The sequence below is a fragment of the Pinus tabuliformis genome, chromosome 3_2, assembly GCF_031772625.1.
Source record: "Pinus tabuliformis cultivar Carrire ecotype Pingquan chromosome 3_2, CPIR1, whole genome shotgun sequence".
NCBI lineage: Eukaryota > Viridiplantae > Streptophyta > Pinopsida > Pinales > Pinaceae > Pinus > Pinus tabuliformis.
Genome location: NC_142302.1, coordinates 1,267,759,805 through 1,267,765,594, shown reverse-complemented (window position 1 = coordinate 1,267,765,594; position 5,790 = coordinate 1,267,759,805).

Genomic DNA, 5,790 nt, shown 5'->3' with positions numbered 1-5,790 from the left:
AATCCTCTTAAGCTCCAATGTCTATCCAAGAAAGCCCTAATTGAACTTAGCCCTACAAAATAGCCTTAACAGCTTGCCTTGAAGGACTTAGAAAATAATGCACAAAGAATTTTGAATTTTTGTAATTTTTTACCAACACAAGGATTCCCATTGCTTATTCTCTCTTGGGTGATGTAATCCTTGGGGATAGATGTAAGAGGAAGTGAATTATCCTTGGAGTAAGGGGGAAGACCCTAGTTTTCACTTGATAAACCCTAGCTATCTTTTTTTTGAGGGCATAAATTAAATAGGGGAAACTCTTAAATTTCAAGTAAGGATAATTTAACATGCAATAATCAACCAAAATTTCCATAAATAATATGCATTTAGATAGGGAACAAGAAGAATCCTAACATTAATGTATCACATGAAAAAAATAAAAATATGTAATTATACTTACAATTTTTCCATGAAATAACTTTCTTTCAATCCCCAAAAGACATCTCCAACATAAAATTCAATCTCCAATAGCAATAACTCCAAAAAAATCACATCTTCACAAGTAGCGAGTTATAACTAGGCTAAGTTGAGCTCTCTAAAGGAAAGCTGAAATCCAATAGTGATGATGAGAAATAAGAATGGAATGATGCTCTATTTATATGAGGTCAATCACTTCCATTAATTTGCCTAAAATCCCTATGACAAGTTCAATTTTAAGTGTACACAAAGAGAATGGGTTACAAGACAACCCAATAGCTCAATACAACAAAATAAGCCACTAAAAAGCCACATGTGTGGGTCAAAACTCCTATATAGCATGATGCATGCCCTTTTAGGGCTAATGCAACTCGAAAAATGCATGGAATGGGAAATATGCATCTCCAACCATCATAATCAACCAAGTGATTGAGGGTGAGCCCTTAAATCAAGCCTCAATATGTCTCCATATGTCAAAAGCCAGCTTTAGGTGCCCCATGTCATCTCCAATGGGGCCATCAAGACAATGTGGTGCAATCTCTCTCAAGAATTGGGGCTCCATAAGGTGGTACAATTCCTCCTTAGTCATCCTAGGGATGACCATTATCATCTGGACTCTGGATCAAAATGATTCCCATCAAATACTCTTAAGGCTAGCCTGGGGGTATACCGGGTCCACTAGGTAAATCGTCAAGAATATCCAACATTAAGTAAAGTGAGCTTAGTGTATTGATCCCTCCCACCCCCTTAGACCAACCCAACTTCCAAGGTCTTATTATGGAAATGGGGTTACAAAATTTCCTTCCTCCCTAAACTTAGCAAAATTCACTTTGGATAACACTATCGTATCTAACTCATCAAAAGCTTTCCGGTGATATAAACCTTATCTCAATCTGTCTTTTGGATTAAAAGTTATGCTCGTCTAAAGTTTGGCCAACTAAATGGTGCCACATGGCGCCCTCGTAGCCAATGGATTTACCACATCACAGTTCAAACCTTAAGTCTGGGTTAATGATGGGACCCCCTTCCTCCTCGACAATTAACAAGATCCGCCATTGGCACTTTCCACGTTAGTTAACATATCATTTTTCTACCATGGCTTTTGTTAACCACTCCCCCAACCAAGGACGAGCCAACTATACTCAGCGTTAGATGAAAGAAGCAGACATAAAACTTTCTTGTCTATAGACGCAAACATTTTATTTCATACCTTTTACCACACTAAGAGACAAGGGTAATCCTCTTGAATCTTTTGAAAAGCACGGTCTGGGATGACATGAAGCATCGTTTGGTACCACCCAGGCATCCATGTGTTCACATAGAGACAACGTCATCTTCTCCATGTCACCCTACCTTCACAATGTCTTATTGTCATCACACTTACGCTAGGCTAACATCACCCTGCCATGTGGCAACCTCTATTGATGCCACATGTCATCCCAAAATTAACCACTTGACCCTCCAAAAAGGTTGTTATGTCTGCCACATGTCAAACTGACAATATGCCACATCACTCTACTAGTGTGGCATCCATATAGACTTACTTGGCCCTCATTGCGTCTACCACCTTAGCTTGCTTGGGGCTCAATAGGATTGATCCTTCTTTGTGTGACTCCATGCTTTCCTGTTTGTAAATAGAGGGGATTTCTGTCATGCTCTCTTTCAACCACACCCTATGTCACACCCCTATCCCGGTGGTAGTCTTTCAACCGCACATAGGCGAGTGCGGTACTGCTACACTCTTTCTTTTCACCAATACTTGAATTTACGGAGTACGCCTAACTCTCAACACTTAGTCAATTTTCCAATTCTTCAAGTGTTATAACACAACGAAAATAAACATTCATTTATTTTTCATCATTCATGAATATATGCACAACAGATAAAATACATAACATTCAATGGGAGGGGCATCTCCCAATACTGAAGTCTGCCCAAATAATATACAAATCCAATTTACAATAATTTTATAGCAGTCGTGTTTCCAACACGGCCAACACACTTCTATTTTACAAGTGCCTGCAAAAATGCCAAGTCGTGTCGTGCACGGTTCACCAGCTCCGGTTCACTACGGCACTGCCGTGCCACTGCCCGTCGTACTGCTCTACATACGCCCTGCACCTTCAAACTGCTGCACACTCTCAACACCTACCCGTGCCTCAACACTTCACCATGTTCTAGCTCAGGTCGGGTTCTCTGCCTGTACGCTACTGCAACACTAGTCTACACCCACGGGTCATCCACCCTACAACTCTGCCTGCATCCGTTCTATAATTTGGGTCACCTGCCGGGTTGGGTCTGCTGCATGTCGCAGTTTGCCCATCGCTGGTTTGTAACTTTTCCCATCCACCGGTCCTACCTGTAACATGTCCGTCGCACTTGCGGTTCGCCCAAGAAACCCCAAGCTTATCCTTCAGCTAACTTCAGCCCTGCTCCTTGCCTTTTTTCCTGTTTCCTTGTGCATTTCATTTCTTGTTTGTTGCTTACTTGTTCGATGTTTCAAGTGCTCCACGTGCATCTCCTATTAATACCCATGTTACCATGTCACAATATGTCCAAGGGTTGTGACCCTTCACCTAAGTGTGGGCCAGCCCCATCGCAAATATCAAGTTGGCTTGCCCAACTTCAGTACATCGGCCTCCTCCATCGCATGCCCAAGTCGGTCATATAAACTTGCCTTCGTTCGTCACACTTTTGGCCAACACATTGCACGCCTCCATTGCGGGTTTCTCGCTCGCTCGTGTTGCCCTTCACTGTCGCATGACCTCTGCACGTCTCACCGGGAGCTTGCCCGCCCGTCGCCTTTAACCGTCGCGCTCGTCCAATGCGCTCTCCATGTCGCACATCAAACCAAGTCGTGTAGTACGGGTTCCCGTCGCACATGGGTGCACCCACTACAAATTGGTCGCCTTTAATCGAATGTCGCCCCCGTCTCATCGCACATAATCGAGTTGATCAATACAAGCACTCATCACACGTGAGCGTGCCCAACTCAACTTGTGAGCCTAACATCCTCCACCACTCTAAAAATGTTGTCGTCCTCAACAACACCATCCCAACAATCTTCATCGCTAAGACATATCCATAAGTGTGGGCACCCAGATAGCTCCACCCATGACTTGCTCCATGCTACAAATTTTCCAAACTCTACAAGAAAATCATGTGTTGGATCCCCCTGTGATGGTGACTAGTTGGGTAGCTAATCCAACTATAACATCGCCTCTATAAGAACTCATCATCCCTACATCATCATGACCATCTTCGCATACTGCTTTCAATCGTGTCCATCTCGCCCCAAGTGTCTGCTCATAAGTATAGAGGATTCACTACCACGAGCAACAAACAATGAGCCTCAACCTCATGTTAGTCTATGATCCAGGTGGATATTGGTGGCAACTTTCCAAGTCCACCTGGACCCCCACCATTGTTTCTCTCAGCATTTTCAGTTCCTTAATTGTAGCACAACTTACTATTTTTAGTAGTTTTTCGGGTCCTGAACTTCCGGAGCTGTTTTGAGGCCCTAAACGACGTTTTTTGGGAAATCTGGGGGCAACATGGGTCTATGGACCGATGTTTCCTTCCCAAAGTGATAGTGTTCAGATAGATCTTTCTAACGAGCTATTGTACGTGTCAAACGGAGATCGTATGCCAAAGTTACAACCCCGGGAAGTTGATGTACCAATTTACCCAAATGGGGCCCATAGTTTGGCGTTTCATCTTCTAGGGTTAGGTTTTGGAATGTTAAGGGTTTTCCATTGTTTCTCAACAATAAATAGGCCTTCGAGCCTCATTGTAACACAGTTCAGAGGCATGTAGCCACCACATCTCTCCTCAGAGATAAGCTACCATCGCCCTAGTTGGTTTATTTCCATTATTGTTTGTAAGCATATTTCAGTATTTTACATGAATGAAATGAAGTATTATTTCCGCTGCATATTTGTGTTTATGGTTATCTCTGTAATTTGTTGCGTTCCTGTTTAAGTTCGGATCAGTGGTATCAGAGTGGTCTACGTTTTCTCTGTTTTTCTTTGCATGTCCCCAACAAGGTCGGGATATAAGGAGTTAGGGCTTGAACTGGTCGAACCTTTGCGAGACCAGCCTCGCAAATCCCGACGGCCTCCCATGGCAGATGAGAAGAAAGATGAGGGGGCAGGAGATCCTATCACAATCTTGCTCGAAGAAGCCCTCGAGCGACAACGGAATGTGATGATGGACAACTTTGCCCAGATCCTTTAGCGGCTACCCAGAAGCGACGCATCGGCTTCCAGCAGCTACTCTGGAAACGCCACGCCCTTTAAGGTACAAGTTAGTTTTGAAATCCCCATATTCGAGGGTCAGATAGACGCAGATGTCGTAGATAAATGGTTTAATCTGCTATAGGGTTATTTTTCTGTTCATGAATTTTCAAGTCGGGAAAAGATTGTTTTCGCTCTTCTCAAAGCAGCCCCCCACATCAAGGACTAGTGGGAAACCTACTGCGAGCAGAAGGATGAAAATACCGGCTCACTATTTTTAGCCGCACCCACCTGGAATTCATTCCGGGATGCCATCAAGGAGCAGTACTACCCTGTCGGAAGCTATGAGGATGAATACATAAAGTGGACCACGCTGCGGCAGGGAAGGGACCAAGACGTGCCGGAGTTCACCAATCTGTTCCATACCCTTCGCACAAAGTTGGGTATCAAGGATATGGAGCAGCATTTTATACTCAAATACCGCGGCTACCTGCACAAGTACATCCAGGAAGAAATAGAATTCTTGAACATCTCCTTGCTTGGCACAGCATACTGATATGCCGTCAAGGTCGAGCAGAAGTTTAAACAAAAGAAGTGAGACTTTGGATCTGCGAATCTGAAGCAAGGGAAAGGTGCCCCTAAACCACAGAACAAAGGACAAATCCAAGGCGGGGCAGCCCAAGACAACCCGCCAAAGCTGCAAGCAAAGAATAGTGTCGCGAAGCGGAAAAGGGACATGGGAAAATGGTGTGAATTCCATAAGAGCTCCACTCACAACACAAGTGAGTGTCGGGCTAAGCAGTCACTGGTGGCTGAGCTAAAGGTTTCAGAATCAGATGCAGGTTCCGACTCTGAGTCAGAACCCAACAAGGGGAATGACAAAGGGAAGCAGATCATTGATGCAGATCCCAACGCCACTGTTGCTACCGCCAAGATCCAGAAAAATGAACCTGAAGATCCAGAGGAGGAGGAGCGTCTCTTCCACTCCCAGATGTGGGTAAAGGGCTCCTCGCTACAGTTCATTGTCGATAGCGGGAGCCAAAAGAACCTTATTTCGGCAGAGGTCGTGAAGCGGTTGGGCCTACCGACCATAGCACAT